General features: G+C 39.3%; 1 long non-coding RNA gene across 2 annotated transcripts in view; it reads right to left on the bottom strand.

Annotated features, from left to right (window-relative positions):
- Nucleotides 1–18,614, bottom strand: part of LOC309858800 — a 50,434-nt gene that overhangs the window by 16,972 nt on the left and 14,848 nt on the right. The window contains exon 3 of one of the 2 annotated variants that reach the window (XR_014308336.1): nucleotides 14,880–14,942. The exons of the other annotated variant lie outside the window; for it this stretch is intronic. This is a non-coding gene — a long non-coding RNA (uncharacterized lncRNA). Of the gene's footprint in view, nucleotides 1–14,879; nucleotides 14,943–18,614 lie in introns of those variants that run through there. 2 annotated transcript variants of the gene reach the window in all.

The raw sequence follows: 18,614 nt of genomic DNA, 5'->3' as shown, positions 1-18,614 counted from the left end.
GCACCAGATAGAGCATGGACCCCTAGTCCCTGCTGACCAGACTTTCCATTACATACTCAAGTGTCTACATCCTCACAGCTTACCACTTACCCAATTATACTAATGCCTCAGCCATGCACAAGGACAGGTAGCATCCTGGTTTAGAGACAAGGTGTATCATCTCATGAAGAAAAATCTCTTTACTACCTCAGTGTACACACACACACACACACACACACACACAAACACACACACAACTTTTTGGCTCATAGTTGAAGCTCTAAATAATGTTTGTTGAATCAAATAGTAGGGGTGGTACAAGATAGAACTCCTGATTGAAACTAGGTTTAACTAATGTAAGCTAAGAAGGAATTTTTTTTGGAAAAAAATCTCTTTGATCTCACACACTTGACAAAAAGTTGGATCATTGAGACTTGGAAGAGCTATCTAGGCCACTGGGCAGGATCTGAGAGGAAATATTGTTGGCCAACCAACTTCAACCATTTACCATGATTTTGTCATTGCTCCAGATTTAATTTTGTGAGAGAGGATTTAAACTGGAGGAATTTGGTTCACGTGCTAACACCCCTACTATATGAGGTGTCTCAGTATGGATCTCTCCAATAGTAGATCCAGAGTCAAAGAGTTGTGTGCTTGTAGTATATTTAGGGGATGGTGCCAGGAATTGAACATTAAGGGAGTAACAGGGATAGTGATATAGGGAACAAACAAGTGAGCTCCCATGGTAGGGAACTTGCAAGGGCCATGGGGAGGGTTGCACACCTCCCTTTAAGAATCCCACTGAGACTGCATGAATCCACCAGGATTAGTTCTTCACAAAAATTCAACATGAGGTTGCTGGATGAAGGGGGATGGATTGTGGGCAGACAAGATTATTAGATACACTTCAGAGAAGGTAATCAATAAATAAGAGAAGTTCAGAAAAAATTGCTTAGGGAAGCCTGCAGAGTAAAAGATTTTATTTATTAAGGAAAATCATAGAAAAGTTTATGGAAGAAGATGGTTCTTATTCTCCCAATGCATTCTCATGACCCAAGAAAGTGAAGTCTGTTTTCCTGGTTTCTCTTCTTCAGGAATTCAATGTATATAAAAACCATACTAGTTTACCATGATGAGTGCATAATTCAAAGATAATTTATGTGAACTTAACAAACCATTAGTGCCATGTGTTTGCTTAGATATCCTTGATTTTATTTTCAGGTGAATAATTGCTAATTTAATTCTTGCTAGGAGAAGAACATTATACTCAAATTCCTGTGTGAGAAAAAAAGATGTTAATGACTAGACAGACTTAGGTTTCCATGGCAACATATTGCTCTCAAGAATCGAGTGGAATATTAAAATAGTGTTTCATTAGGTGGCACATGTTTATTTTTATTACATTACATATGTAATATAACACATCAGTAACGTGGTGCATGAATTAGTGTCTCTGATATACACTCTAGAGCAGTGAGAGAATCTTTTAAGTCATTTTATTTTGTAAAGAATTGCTCCCAGAGCTCTAGCTATATGGTTTTGTATCTATTCATATTCCTTTACTTCTACATAGCTGAATACATATCAGTTATGGATATTTGCCTTGCACTTTGAAAACCAGAAAAAGCTCCAAAAAGAGGAATAAGTCTGTGAGCATATGAATGTCTGCTACTGAAATATTTTCTGGACCTAACAATCAAAAGACTCTGGGGGGTCTGACATCTCACTATTCGATTCCTTACACCCAAATAGAGTTATTCAAATCTCTTAAAGATGTTCTTTGCTTTGGTGTGCCTGGGTGGAGCAGTCAGGTGGGCTTCTGGCTCTTGATTTCTGCTAGAGTCATGGTCTTGAGTTTGTGAAATAGAATCCTGCCTTGAACCCCAGGTTGGGTTCTGTGCTCGCTATGGCATCTACTTGGGATTCTTTCTCCCTCTCCTTCTGCCCCTCCAACTTGTGTTCTTTATCTCTAAAATAAACAAATAAATCTTTAAAAAAATGTTCTTTGCTTCGGGGATGCCTGGGTGGTTCAGTTGGTTGAGAAACTAATTCTTTATTTCATCTCAGGGTCCTGGGATCATGCTCCATGCTTAGCAGGGAGTCTGCTTGAAGACTCCCTCTCCTTTCCCTCTGCCCTCCCCTTGCTTGTACTCTCAAATAAATAAATATTTTTTTAAAAGAATGTTTTTTGCTTTTCCTTCTCTAAGGCTTTCATTAAGTTGTACCCTCTTTTAAAAAAAAATAAATTTATTTTCAGCATAACAGTATTCATTATTTTTTCACCACACCCAGTGCTCCATGCAATCCGTGCCCTCTATAATACCCACCACCTGGTACCCCAACCTCCCACCCACCCTCCACTTCAAACCTCTCAGATTGTTTTTCAGAGTCCATAGTCTCTCATGATTCACCTCCCCTTCCAATTTCCCCCAACTCCCTTCTCCTCTCTATCTCCCCATGTCCTCCATGCTATTTGTTATGCTCCACAAATAAGTGAAACCATATAATAATTGACTCTCTCTGCTTCACTTATTTCACTCAGCATAATCTCTTCCAGTCCCAGCCATGTTGCTACAAAAGTTGGGTCTTCATTCTTTCTGATGGAGGCATAATACTCCATAGTGTATATGGACCACATCTTCCTTATCCATTCATCCTTTGAAGGGCATCTTGGTTCTTTCCACAGTTTGGCGACTGGGGCCATTGCTGCTATAAACATTGGGGTACAGATGTCCCTTCTTTTCACTCCATCTGTATCTTTGGGGTAAATACCCAGTAGTGCAATGGCAGGGTCATAGGGAAACTCTATTTTTAATTTCTAGAGGAATTTCCACACTGTTCTCCAAAGAGGCTGCACCAACCTGCATTACCACCCTCTTATTGGAAGATTCTTCCATTCCAACTTTGTTTATGGAGTCTACACATTTTTCAAAGTCCTGTTGAAATGTTCCATTCTCTGTTCTCCCAAGTTTTCCCTCAAAGACCTGATGAGAAATCACAGACTCTCTTACTGGATTAACCAAACCATTTCTACTTCTCTGATGGCCTTATCAGGTTGATCTATTGGTCCCAACTTTAGGCAATGTTAGAGATTCTTCTCAAATGTTTGATCTCATAGTTTGAGTCTTTCCTTTCACACTTAATGAATAGCATTGAAGTCATACAGAACTGCTGTGAATCCTATCTTTTCCTCTACTCATTACCTATATATCGTGGAGAGATATAACTTCCTAAAGCCTTGATTTTCTCACCTATAAAATGGGGTGAATAATGATTCCCATTTCAGAGAGCTGTCATAAAGATAAAATGAAATGCTAATTGATGGTGATGATGAAGACCATGGAGAGGATGACATAATCAGACTGACTGAATTGTGCTTGAATATCTAAATGAAATTAGGTTATATAACTGGTAAATATATTAAAGGTCCACATGGCTTGAAAGAGCAATAAATAGTGCATCAGTGCCCGGATGGAGAGAATGCATCTCCTGAAATCCATTGAGCATTTGTTAATCATTTCCATTGCTAGCCTCTAGGGAAAAAGGTAACTACCATGGGTGCTCAAAGCTATTTTATTGATGCCCCAATCTATCAAAATTATTTCCTAGCTTAGAACATAAGCATGACCAAACTCTTGCTAGCATCTCAAAATTTTCCATCATTTTCTTAGATTTTGAATATATATATATGTCATATTTATATATTATATATATATTTAAGTTTTATATATATAACTTAAACTTAATATATAATATATAATATATAATAATATATAAGTTATAATAATATATAAGTTATATTATTATAATAATAATATGTTATTTAACCTTCCATATAAACAAATTAGAATTATTATTTTATTTCTGTAGCCTCATCATTTAGCACAGTATCTGGCACTTAATATCAACTCAATAACATAGTAGTTATTAGTGTTATCTGACAGTTGTGGCATATTAGATTATTGCTGAGGAAATATTCACTTCCATTCCCTCATCTTCAAGGGAGAAATGTATTTCCTTGCCTCAGTTATAGTAGGTTTGGTAATAGAACACACTTCTGTGGAGAAAGGGGAACCCTCTTACGCTGTTGGTGGGAATGCAAGTTGGTGCAGCCTCTTTGGAGAACAGTGTGGAAATTCCTCAAGAAATTAAAAATAGAACTTTCCTATGACCCTGCAATTGGACTCCTGGATATTTACCCCAAAGATACAGATGGAGTGAAAAGAAGGGACATCTGTACCCCAATGTTTATAGCAGCAATGGCCCCAGTCGCCAAACTGTGGAAAGAACCAAGATGCCCTTCAACGGATGAATGGATAAGGAAGATGTGGTCCATATACACTATGGAGTATTATGCCTCCATCAGAAAGAATGAAGACCCAACTTTTGTAGCAACATGGCTGGGACTGGAAGAGATTATGCTGAGTGAAATAAGTCAAGCAGAGAGAGTCAATTATTATATGGTTTCACTTATTTGTGGAGCATAACAAATAGCATGGAGGACATGGGGAGATAGAGAGGAGAAGGGAGTTGGGGGAAATTGGAAGGGGAGGTGAACCAGAGACTATGGACTCTGAAAAACAATCTGAGGGTTTTGAAGTGGTGGGTGGATGGAAGGTCGGGGTACCAGGTGGTGGGCATTATAGAAGGCACGGATTACATGGAGCACTGGGTGTGGTGCAAAAATGATGAATACTGTTATGTTGAAAATTAAAAAAAAAATTAAAAAAAAATAACACACTTCAGATATCAGTGGGGATGGTATAAGCAGAGATGGGAACATACACTTGTGTGATCTGGCCCTTATCTTGCATTCCTGCCTCCTGCCATGGAAAGACATGGCTTAGGTAATCATTAGTTCCAAGGAGAAAGAGAAATATATACAGCAGATCCATATCTAATCAGTAATTTGAAGCAAATCCTCATCCTACCCTGCCATATTGACCAATCTGATCTACAGACATGGGAATATGAAATAAATTCTTATTGTTGAATGTCACTGAATTTGGGGGTTGGTTGATGAGGCAGCATTTTACTGTGGGTATTGTGAACTGAGAATAAAATCAGTAAATAACAAAAACCTAAACAATAAGAAATTGACCTTGGAACTGAGTAATAAGAAAGAAGGCTGGAAAAATGTCAACTTATGTGATGTAGGGAAAACCATTAGGTAAAATTGTCACTTGAGGTAACTGGAAGACAGGAAAATGTACCTGATTTATATTAGCAGTAGGCAAATAAATTTCAGACAAAAATGTTGATTCTGTGAACTGACTCGATAGCTACATTTTTATCAAGTGTTAAGGAAAGAGAATCTCTGCAAAGTATAGGCTAGATTGCTCACATAATTTAAAGGGAAAATAAGAGGGGGTTGAATGGTTAGAAATTCGCGTTGTTTTTTTTTTCCAAACACAGCATTAGAACAAATGATCCTACTCTGTGTCACAGTCTACAAATACCAAATCAAGGTGTGGTTGCATGTTTTTTGCCAAGTCCTCTCAAGGAATTAATGTAGTGGTCTGTAGATCTTTTTAGCTGGAGAGAGGGAGGAAAGAGAGAAAGGAGGAGAAGGCACTGAGGGAGAAGATAAAGGTCTCAGAGTTTTGGAGGAATTGTGGAAGAAGGTTTTAGTACATGGAATTCCCTACAATGGAACATACAGAAAATCCATGAAGGTTTTAGAAAGTTATATTGGAAAACACACAAACACACACACGTATGTATGCACACACTGGACTAAAAGAGGCAGAGACTGTTAAAGATGTAAAAATACCTCTGCTCCTCCAGTTTCTACAGGGAGGAAACAGGCTCAGAAATCTGCTCAGAAACCAAAGGGTATATCCTTCAATAGCTTCTTCAGAAGTGGCCAAGGAGGAAAATCTCTCACAAAGTTGAACCATGAACAGTGTAGAACTATGAACTGAGGATCCACTTTGAGAAAGCACAATGAGAACCTAATTGAACGATAATATTTTCCCAATAAGTTGTCAGAATTGCTAAAAGCCATATACCACCACATACCTTTAGTTTCCCCCATTCAAAAATGTTTACTGTGATTATCCTGGACATGTTCCACTGCTGAATGTTGGGTGTGAGCAGGGCAAATAACTTGTCATTTTCATCAATAGTCACTGTATAAAGAGAAGCTAAAATTGGACTAAATGTAGATATAAAATTCTGGGCTTGAATACTGATGTCTTGACTGGATAGGCTTTTGAGATCTTCGGGTTAGGTCCATGTATTTTGTAGTTCAGAGAGGTGTGAATATTTGAGATTTTAGTAGATGTCATTCTACCCTACCTGAATCTCCCTATGCAGGATCAAAATACTCATTTCCCCGGTTGTTGGGACATTTGCATGCTGATGGCTAAAATTGAGGCTTTTCCAAGGAATTACCATTGGCCTAGGGAAGCTGCCTCACCAAGTATACTTAAACCCTCCACTGAGACAGCTCACGTTGATTCAGCTGGGGACAGCTCTGAGGGGTGATCCAAGTGAAGTCTCTGTTCAACCGTCTCACAATTCATCCTACTTACTTCATTCTTGCAGGTGTTGTTTCAGAGAAGACTGTCCTCTAAAGAAATATCTTTCTTATAGAAATAGAACCAAGAGAGTTGGAGCCAGGAGAGGCCTAAAAAAGTAGAATCTAAAATGGGATTTGGGACCTAAATCACTCATCAGATGGCTAACAATGAAGACCCAATAAATGGTGACAGTTGGGAGTGTGGATATCCCCCACCATGCTGTGGCAGTGCAACTTTTAAAATGTTTACAAACATTGTTTGATATAGGAAAGCAGTGGGAAGCAATACACAATATCTCAGGCATCTGAAAAGTTCAGTGAAAGCAACACTACTTGAGTGGAAAGAGAAGTAGGCAAAAGTATATTCACACTCATGAACAGTGGTGAATTACTTGGCTGTTCACCAAGTTTCTGGATGGGGAAAGGTTGAATGATTAGGGATAAGGACTGAGGAAGCAACATGTGGATGGACCTGTGTGAGTGGGCACAAATTGGGTAAAATCTTTGTCTCATCTGCTGATGCATATGAGAGAGTGCTCATCATGTGAGAAGTACTAAATGAACAAGTAGAGAGATCACTTGGTTAGTTGACATCAACCAGCACAATGGAGATGATGGCAGGAATGGAGGCCATGCCATGGCCCAATAGCAGAGCAGCCTTTTGCCAAGGCTCATTTAGCTTCTGCTGCTTCCCAATGTCCAACTAGCCAGTAAGACACCAGTGCCGAGATACCACACAGTACCATCTCTCAAGGTGATCAGTTGGATAATTGGTAGTAAGTTTGTTAAATTGGATCCCTTTTCCCTGGATAAGGAGGTGAGTAATCTTGACTTACTCTTACACATATTCTGAGTATTAGTTTTTCTTTTCTCCCTCAAGGGTCTTAGTCAGGAGCATTTTCCAAGGACTTACACAATATCTGATTCACTGGTGTGAGAGACTGCATAATATCACATTGGCTCAAAGAACCAAAGAACCCCCTTCAAGACAAAGAAGAAAAAGTTGGCACACACCACCCTGGCTTTCCCAGATTCTGCATCACTCTCTGACCTTCACACAGGCTATACCCCACCCAAGAGCTGCTGAGATGTGAGAGTGATAGCATTACTGGGTCACTATTCTGGAGATGACACTACCCTGGAAGGAGGGAGGACATTCTCTAGGAAGCAAACTCTAAGTCAATAACCATTGCATGGTACTTTGACCCCCACAAGTAGAATATACATATATTCATAAATCAAAGGATAAAATAGGAGTGGCCCAGCTCTTTGGCCAATGTTAGTACTTTGGGAATTTGTGCTCTAACCCCAACAACTCTAGGCTCCGTAAGAGCAAGGACTCTCATTCCTCTTGCATGAATGCATCCATCAAGGGCAAGTAAGAGTCCCAACAGATATTTTGCAGCAGCTGCTGCTCAGAAACTATAAACTCTTCTGGCAAGATTCCATTGGGTAAAGAGTCGTCATCCTGGCTGAAGTAACTGATGCTGAACACTGGGATAGGGCAGTGGTATTGCTAAACAAGGGGATGGGGAGAAATACATTTATCACCAAACTGATTCCCACGTCTATCCCGGGCTGAACTTTGACTGTAAATGAGGAAGTGTAGCAGCCATGGCTTGATAAGGATAGAATGATCTTCAAGAATGAGGCACTGGATCACTATTGTGCTGGTAAGCTACTTAGGCCAGAAGAAATACTAGCTGAGCTACTAGCAGAGTACTAGTACAGAATCCAGCGTGGGTAGTAGAGGAAGGGAATATAAAATGGCCGCTGCTGCTCTTAGGTCAGCTGTAGCAGTGGGCGCTAGGGTTCATCCTCCTGAGTTTCTTCTGTAAGTTTCCTCAGGGAGAGAGAAAAACTAAACATTTCAAAGACCTTTTTCCAGGTGAGTGAACTTATTGGAAGCGAAGAGATATGAATGGTATAAGGAGTGAGGAGTGGGTGCTGTTCTGTTCTGTGCTGCCCAGAATTCCCAATCAGGCCTGAGACATGCATTCCTGCATATTCTTGGAATTTTCTCTGCTTATAACTCACAGCCATGTCCCTCCCTGGGAATGTCCCTCAGCCTGAGGAAGCTGCCTCAACGAAGCATATTATCATCTGCCCACGGATGGCTGTAATTTAAATGGCTGGTCAATTTCATGGGTCAAAAGCCAAGCCTCCATGTTTCAGTTGGGGGCATCCCAGCCTAAGAGCTCCTCATTTATGCACTGAGGACTTTTCTGGAATTTCATCACATCTCTCTGTCAAATCCTGCATCCCACCTTTCTCATAGGAACTGAAAATAATTCAAACACACTTACAACACTGAGGGCACTCCCAACAAACAAATCATGTACAAATCTATGTATCAGACATTTTTTTCCATAGAAATAAAAGGGCAACAGTAGCAGATTACATATTTTTCAGCAAATGATCACTCCTTCCTCATTACTTGGAAGGAATAGACATCTTTATTCTATTGTACTTAGCCAAGTATCTTGCTCTGACCAATAGGGTCTTAGTGAGCATGACAAAAACAAAGGAATAAACTGTGCTTATGTATTTGGGCTTTATCTCTGTTCTGTGGTTTGCAAATCCAAGGAGGATTAGAGGCACATGGAATAGATGGAGTCCCAACATGGAAATTGGAGCAACATTTACATAAGTCTGGCTTAGAACAGCCAAACCCAGGTGATTTACAGATACAAAAGCAAGAAATAATAAGAGCAAGAAAACAATTATTGTATTCCACTGAGTGCTGTGAGGGTTTGCTAAACAACATTATTTTATACAGAGCTGAGTAATAACCTTGGTATTTCCAATTTTCTTCCATATTGGGCCCATATCAAGATATGTCTTGGTGCCATCAGATTGAGTGGAACAGTGGGCGGATTTTAGGCCATTGTACCATGGTTCATGAAATGGAAGCTCTTCTTGATTTCTTTTTAAAGAGTGACTATTGTAAATATTTCAATTACTTTTCAAGTCTTTTGGATGCCAGAACATCATTTATAAATACAAGGACCACCAAGCACCTCTGTTTTATTGGTTTAGATCAAGAAACACCATCAAGTAGCTTTTATGAGCAAGTCATGGTGCCGGGGGCTGGTTATATAAAGAAAATCTGAATCTTGTCTGTTCGGCCACTGAGGGGGGGTTGTCCTATGAAAAGAACCAACAAGAAGCAGACAATTGTAGTAAATACATGCAATGATGACAGGATGCACTAGGGACTGTGGGAGCAGAGAGAATGGATGCACAATTGAGACCTGTGTGGGTGGGGTGAGTGTGGGTGTTGTTAGAGAAATACCTATGACAGGGCATATTCAAACCTTTAACAATTCAAACCTTTAAGTGTCACTTAAAACCTGGAAAGGGAGACATCATTTCTATGGCACATTTGGGGACCTCAGAGGGAGGTTATGAAGTTAACTTGCTCTCAGATAAACTTTCAACCAAAGGAAAGGTTGCGTTTGTTATCTGCTTGTTCCAGTGGAGGAAAATAAAACACTTGTCTCATCCAAAGGAATCCCACAATCCAGCCACAGAGAGAAGCCAGCTGGGAAGGTGCATAAGGTTATACAGCCCAGGGTGTATGAATAAACGTGATTCTGGAAAATATCCTATAGAAATGTGTTTTCCTACTATGGACTAAGGGGCAGTCTGTGCACCATGGCTAAGGATGTGTGTGAATGGATTTGCTCTCTGGGATACTTTCTGGGGTAACTCTTTAATATAACTCTTCTATACTTTTAAATTCTGTGTCATGGGAAACCAGCCTCTTACCATTTGGAGCTCTCCTTGTTGTTGCTGATCATGTGCTGTTTGAAGAATAGCTAAGGTTTTGGCATCTTGAGCTGCCAGGCTTTCACGTGGACAATGCATATAGGGGAGGAAATGGAGACAACATACTGGCCTGTGAAGTTGATACTTTCTTCACCACTCAGATGAATAAAGACCCAGAGAGGTCAGACCCCTCTGAGATAGGGTAAGTGTTGGTATTTGTGTCTAAATCTTAGAGTCCCACATTCTAAAGCCCCTGTATTTTCCATGATGCCACTTTATCTCAATCAGCATATTAAATTTAAGCCAAATTAATTATATCTTTTAATATCTTCTTTTTTGATCAATGGACCTATTAGTCCATTTCTTAGCTATCTGGTATCAAAAATAACTTACATAATCGATGATGTTTGACCTTGTGCTATGACATGGAATAACTCCATTGCATATTAAGTGTAAAAATTATAGACACATACACAGGTATGTTAAGCATGGTTGCATTTTGGTAAAATCTGTTGCACGCGTGCACACATATATGTGTGTCTGTTTTCCTGAATTCCCAAAGGTATATATATATCCATGTAATATATATATTGCATGACAGAATCACCTTTCTTTTTGTTTTTCTGTTCTGAATTATCTTTTTTTTTCTTTGAAGCAACTCCTATGATTCACTTGTACAAACAAATAAAACAACTTAATTATTTCCATTTTGGAAAGAAAAATCTCTTGTATATGTTTGGTCCTTTGTGAGTCAGGATTTCAGTATTATAAGAAAAGCCTGGGATTAGGTGAAACTAGCAAAGCTGCTTCAAATGAAACAAGTGCTGGATGAGGTTACCACAAACCCCAGCTCTAACGTATCTGTTGTCATGTCCACATGTGGCAAGGTGTGATTTCTGATTGACCCCAGTCTCTGCTACCATGATCCAATGTATATGGATAGCCTCTTACAGCTGAGGTCTTTCTCTCTGATCTTTTCTTTCAACCCAAGCACCATCTGTATAAAGAAGAAATTCAGAAGTTGCTTTTTCCATATTTAGGTCGATAAAATGAGATTCAGAGACATTGAGTGACTTACCAAGACATCCTCTGGGCTGAGAAATGGTGTGGCAAGAGCATTGAGAGAGGATAACTAAAGGTTATGTATCTTCATAACTGCTGTCTTTGCAATTTGTTTTCTTTTCTCTAGCTTCCCTCAGGAGAATTAGATACTCCCGAGAACTATTACACATATCTCTCACCCTAATAAAGCATTTGTTTACATGTGTCTTCTTGAGGGAAGACAGCATTTCAATTCCTTAGTACTTACGTTGAGTCCTGACATGCAGCCGGTGCTCAACAAATGCTTATTGAATGAATATGGGTCTTGGAGGCCTAAAGTGCAAAAGCAATTTCAAAAGAGAACTAAAGAAAGGATAGGACCCTTTCATTAAGATTATGGAGCCCCAGGAGGTGGGGCACGAAGGCTGGGCTCTAACTCCTACATAACTCCTAAATACAGTCATTCCTAACTCTCTTCTGATGTGCTGGAATAGGCTCATACCAGCTTATGAGGACTGACTGCTGAAATTATGAAGAAGACGTGAACCAATCAGGTTCATGTTAACAACTTGCAGTTGGTTATGGTGAAAGTACTTATACCATGGAAATTAGCAAAAGATACCAATCAGGATTTTTAAGAACATTCCTGGACTGAGGACTTCAGTATTCTGTTTGTCCGTCACTGCTATAAACCTGGTGCCCACCCTCTCCTCCCCTCCTGCTCAACCTGCAGTAGCAGTGGACTGAGTTCATCATGCATGTCTCTATGCAGGATAGGAAGCACACACTGGGGGCATTGGGAGAGGTTGAGGGGGGTAATGACTTGTTCTGCTTTTACCAAGTGCTTTAAGGCAGAGAGAGGATTTGAACCCTTTCAATGGTGCCAAGGTTTCTTCTTCAACATAGTCATAATGGGAGTCTTTAGATATTTGGAGGTAAAGGTCAACTCCTTCACCCGCCTGAGTGGGTATCACCATCTGGAGAGCAGTTTTACCAGAAAGGCATGTTTTCACTTTGACCTCTGCCAGTTTTGTTGCTGATGGCAGTACTTATGATGTGTCCACCTGCGTGCTAAGCATGCTAAGCATGTTCATATACAGCGTCATTTAATCCTGTGACAACTCTGCAGTAACAGTAATAGGTAGCCCCTGTTGAGCAAGAACTTTGTGTACTTGACCTTATGCTAGACTCTAAGCATATTGGGGGTGAGATAGGGGTCCTGCCCTGGAGGAGCCCACAGTCTGGGAGTGGAGATGACTCATAAGCAGATAATTTCAGCACATTATAGTTGGCAAAACCTGTACCTCAACAAAAACAACAACAGTGTGAAAGACAATAATAAGAGGTTGCTCTCTCCTTACTAGGTATCAGACACCAATTGAAGCATTTGACATGTATTATCTCATTTAATCCTTCCTTATGGATGAGCTACCATTATTATCCCCATTTTAGAGACAAGAAAACTGAGGTATGGAAAGAGAAAGACTGAAGAAAAAAAGGCTAAGATTGCATCTTCCACAGCCATACCACTCTACTGACAAAACAGAAATTTCTGTTTGGTAAAGAAGGAGTTGAGATAGAAATAGATAAAGTAAGTGCTTAAACTCACAGAGTTGTAAGTGAGAGAGATGGGGTTTAATCTAGGACTGTCTGGCTTCTGATCATATTGATCATGGAGCTGGTGACGGTGGTAATGGGGAAAATCACGTCACCGCTCTGGTAATAAGGCTTCTCAGGCAGACATGTTCTCACAGCAAATGAGCTGGAGATCATTAATTTCCTTCCATGGACAAAGTCATGTTATATGGTCAAAAGCTGCAGAACCAGCTGAGCCATAGACCACAGTAGAACTGGGGTCTCCCTGCACATCCTCGGACCTTCTTCACTGCTTTCCATAAGCCGTCCTCTCAGGAGGATACGGAGTACAGCCAATTGGACTACTGGTCTGCGTAGTATCATTTCCAGGACATAAACTGAGGAAGACTTAGGAGTCCTGAATTAGAGCTATGATTACTAAGCATTCACCGTTTGATCTTAAGCTGCTTCTTCCCTCCCTCCCTCAAGGTAAAATGGTGTACTTTGGGGAATAGATTGAATGATCCCTCAGGGCCTTTCAGAGCTAATATTATATTCTAAGTTTAGCTGGGTAGACAGAGTTTGTTGAGAAAGAGTCACACTCTATAGCTTTGGATGGGAAAGAGCTTTATGACAGGAGATTTGGGGGAATTAAGAAATCAACTGAGCATCGCTGAGCAGGCCGCGAATGGAAGAATACTGGCAGATACTCAGGGACACAGTAATTAAAACAGAAGCAGATTTCGAAATTAAAGATTTCTAAGAGAGATGTCAGCAAAAAGCAGTGGATGTGCCTGCAGCGTTGAAGTGACCTGCTCATAGGTTTATAGGTAAGGGAAACAGGGACAGAGCCTACGGGATAGAGAACAGTTATAGAGAAATTCGTGTGGAAGAAAAATAGTGAATCAGAGCCAGACCAATCCGATGAAACAATGCGGGAGAATACTAAAATCAGGTGGAGAATTTTCACTAGGAGTTATTGAATATGAGGAACAAATGAGATTGGTCTTTTCTGAATCTTCATCCCAGTGATAGTAATAGAACTTCAGGGTTTTGAGGTGTTGTATTTTTCATTTTATAACAAATGGCATGGAGGACATGGGGAGTTAGAGAGGAGAAGGGAGTTGGGGGAAATTGGAAAGATCATTTTCTGCATCTTACTTCCATATGGATCAGGAAAAAAAATTTGTATTTGTGTACATGGGTATATAGAGAGAGCAACCATTTCGAAATCTTGGCAATTGTTAGAAGGTGTACAAGTGTTCATTGTACTAGCTCAGAGGTCAGCAATTTTTTTTTTTTTTTGTAAAAAGTAAAGACTACCTTTCTAGGTAGTGATATTTCTATAGAAGAGTGACTGTAGTAAATAATAGATACCTTCTGCTTTGTGGGCTATAAGGTCTCTGTCCCAGCCCCTCAACACTGCAGACACAGATGACACATCCAGGTATGGGCAAGCCTTGGGTGCAGTTGACCAATCCCTGTGCTACTCTTCTAACTTTTATGTGGTTACAGATTCTCATCATATCAAGTTAGGAGAAAAAAAAAAAAGAAGTCCTGTTGTACGTTGTCATAATGCTCATCAAAGCTGAAGTATGGAATATCCACAATGAAACAGTGATGGACAAATGTTGGAGGAAGGTGCTTTGTGGTCCTCGCTAAGGGCCTTGTGTTTCATGAGTGGTTTATGGAGAGCCAAAGAGAACGTTGTTTACTTGCCTTTCAACTGCTTATTCTCAGAGCTTGAGCTCCAAATCACAATGCATTTTCACATTTGATCCTTTCTCATTTTCTTTGGCTTCATGTAGGTTATTATTGTATCCTGTTTATGTCCAAAGTCTTCTTATATATGTTTAATAAGATTCAAAAATATCTAGACTTACTCAAGTCTGCATCTATTGATTTCCCCAGTTAGCAGCTCTGTAAAGGGAAGGGAAGTTTTTGAGTATTCATGAACCAGTTGCAGGAGATTTCATTCCTAAAGACCTTACCTCTCCATTAACAAGATTTATCTACTTTGACATGTGGGGACTCTGGGACTTCCTCTTCCTTCCTGAAATGAACCACAAATAGGTATGAAGCTAGTAAGGGAGTTCATTGGTTTGGAAAAGAGAGCACCCGAAGGTCTTAGGTAAGTGGTTAGGAAATGTGAAAACATCATCCTTTCAGGATCAATCAGCTCTTAAGCTTCCATTTTATCTAAACCATCACTAGAGGTAGAACTTGGGATTTTTTATTTAGTAATGTTTTCCAAGATCTCCATGTACCCTGCTTGCATGATGCCTCCCACCTGTGCTTTCTCTGGAGCGGGGATGGTCTTACCAGGCAAATGGCCTGTTGGAAAGAATCTATTGGCCTCATCTGGCAATGAGGCTGTAGATAAGCTATTCATCTATTTTGCATTTGCAGAGAAAGTCATGCTTCTATTTCAAGGGGTTCACTCTGGGGATAGATGACATTTCTGACCACACAGTTTTGACTGATATTATTGGCACTGGACTGGGAATCAAAGAGACCAGAGTTCCACTCATGTTAGCTTCTTACTATTCATTGGCCTTAGTAAATCATTCCCCTTTCGAAGCTGAGATTATTTGAGTAAGATCAGGTGGGAAGACTTGAGGAATATCAGTTCATGCCTTCTTCTGTAATACAAGTTTATTTAATTTAATTTATTTTTTATTTTCAGCATAACAGTATTCATTATTTTTCACCACACCCAGTGCTCCATGCAATTCGTGCCCTTTATAATACCCACCACCTAGTACCCCAACCTCCCAACCCCCACCCCTTCAAAACCCTCAGATTGTTTTTCAGAGTCCATAGTCTCTCATGGTTCACCTCCCCTTCCAATTTCCCCCAACTCCCTTCTCCTCTCTAACTCCCCATGTCCTCCATGCTATTTGTAATACAAGTTTATTGACATTTTTATTTTTGAGGGTGATTTTGTTTTCTAGTCATGAAGCTAATTTATGTATCTCAAATAAGAATTCCAGAGGAAGAACTGTTAATTCAACTGTGGATTTTAACAGATGAGGAAAATAGTGACTAATGTAAACACACACACACACACACACACACACACACACACACACATCCTCTTGAAGTTTTTAGTGAGAATGCCTTCTGAGAACAAATATGTCAGAACTCAAGGAAAATTTTTCTTAAATTGGTATATTATTGCCATGCTCAATAGAATAAAAAGAAAGAAGGAAACGAACATGATGTCTTTCTTTTTTTTACTAACATGATTTCTTATTTAATCTGTAACATATGTATCAAAATTCTTATCCTAACCTATAATGCACGTATTTTATTGTAACGACCTCCGGGTGCTGTTGTTGCTGCCCTTTTGTTTGTAGCTCCTGCTGAACTTTGAGCTGAACGAATGAAATGAAGAGGATTTCTCAAACCCTGTTCCAGCTCCAGTGCCTGCCATTTGACAGTGCTCAACAAATATATGTTTAATCCAATGAAATTAATTAAATCAACTTCTTCAATGATTGTTGAAGTTTGCCATCCTCCCATAATGAAAGTGGGAATCAATGGAATCAGTGTCATATCTAGAGTAGAAAAAGATGCAGTCAGGATTTGAAGCTAAATGTGCCTGCTTCCCAATCTACTTTCATTCCACTGAACCATTCTCTATTGTAAAGTTATTATTTAGCACTGCCAAGTTAGTGAACCCAAGGGGGTTTAGGCTGCACACAGAAAACCCCTCATTTACTCTCACCATCCCCACTGGAAAGCCCATTTCAAATATTAGCTGATACCAACAATTTTACTGCAGTGTAATAATTTTATCCTGCAAGTTTAAGGCTTTGATTGCTTTAATGCTAATAACCTTGGGGGATCTCACAAGCAAATTATCAGACATTTATCTTTTTATTTAAATGAAACATCTTATTCCACCAGCACATGGTTCTTTTCTTTTAAGAGTTTAAATACCAATTGCTGTGGAGAAACAGATGGCAGAATGAAAATCAGGAATAAGGGGAAATTAAGAAATGTCAAACAATCTGACACAGTTGTCACAGTGATAGCACTTCCATTTTCCCCTCCACACCCTCTCTTGGTGTCACTGGTTTCTAAGTCATTAGCTGGTAAAGCTTAGCACCTCGTGAAGGGTGTGCATTATGTCACTCTTCAAGACAGAGAAGTTGTTAAGACCAGAAAATAAACCTCTGGCAGGAGATGAGGATGGCTATTTTGGGACTTGGGGTTCTGCCCAGCAATCCCCAAATCACCTTTGCTCTTTGGCCATGGATATGAAATCATGGGAGGTACCTATACAAATGCTTGTGTGAAATTAAATTATTGAGAGCAAGGAAATGTGTTTTTCAGAAGAAAGCGTTTCTGTGAAGATATGCATTTCATTAGGCTCATTTGATTCTTTAAAATTGTTGCTTTTAAATGAAGTCGAATGAAAAATCCTCTATTATTTTATAACCACCAAATTCTATGACTCAATAATTCAATTTTATACAGGATATATTGGTAGTCAAGATGTGAAAAAAAAATTTTGGAAGTGCTGTTCTCAAATGAGATGGAGTCACCACGTAGAGTAGAGACTTTAGCATCCCTAGAGGTGTTCAGTCACCAACTATATCATTATTTGGCAAATATATTATAGAAATCACTGTAGGGCACCTGGGTGGCTCAATGGGTTAAGCTGCTGCCTTCGGCTCAGGTCGTAATCTCAGGGTCCTGGGATGGAGTCCCGCATCCGGCTCTCTGCTCAGCAGGGAGCCTGCTTCCCTCTCTCTCTCTCTCTCTGCCTGCCTCTCTGCCTACTTGTGATCTCTCTCTGTCAAATAAATAAATAAAATCTTAAAAAAAAAAGAAATCATACTGTAAAACATTCAGGCTATGGTTCATATACTTGAGACTCACCTGGGGTATTGGTTAAAAACTAATCACTAAAATCTCTGGTAATACAGTTCAGGATTGTACATTTCAAATAATTTAGCAGGAAATTCTGATAAAGGCTAAAATCTGAAAATCTTAGAGAAGAGACTTGGATATGATGATAATTATGTCCAACTTTAGGCTATATTTCCTTTCTTCCTTTACAGTTTTCTTTAAAGAATTCTGTTTCTTTGGAAGAAGTAAAGGTAGGGTGTTACATCAATGAGGGTTCTTGAGTTATGAGCAACAGAAACAAATTCTTTTAAAAATTGTCACAGAACTAAATAGAAAACAGTGCAAAATCCAGCCTTTGGAAGTGTGTGACCTACAGTCAGTCTTGTGAACCTGAGGGACAGAAGCTATTTCTTGAAAGCATTGTTTCTATGATAACTCAGTTCCAGTTAATTTCAGATTCCCAGATTAAGATTCAAAACTTAAAGAGAAAAGTCTCCCTACTTGAACAAGAAAAGGTAAAATTATCTCTATTACCAGATGACATGATCTTATGTCTAGAACATCCTCCCTAATCCATATGAAAGTTACCAGAACTAATATAACACAATACAAAACAAAAACAAAAACAAAAAAACAATCCTACTTTACCTAGCAAAGTTGTCCTTAGGAAATAAAGTAAAAATCTAATGAAAGAAAGAAACAAACAAACTAGAACTAATACATAAATTCGGCAAAGTTGTAGGGTTGTAAGGGCAGAATCGATACACAGAACTCAGCTGTGTTTTTATACACCAACAATGAACAAGACAAAAAGGAAATTCAGAAGGCAATTTCATTTATAATAGCATCTAGAAGAATCAAATAT

Source organism: Mustela nivalis (genome assembly GCF_964662115.1).
Source record: "Mustela nivalis genome assembly, chromosome: 2".
Lineage (NCBI taxonomy): Eukaryota > Metazoa > Chordata > Mammalia > Carnivora > Mustelidae > Mustela > Mustela nivalis.
This window is presented reverse-complemented; position numbering and strand designations above follow the sequence as displayed.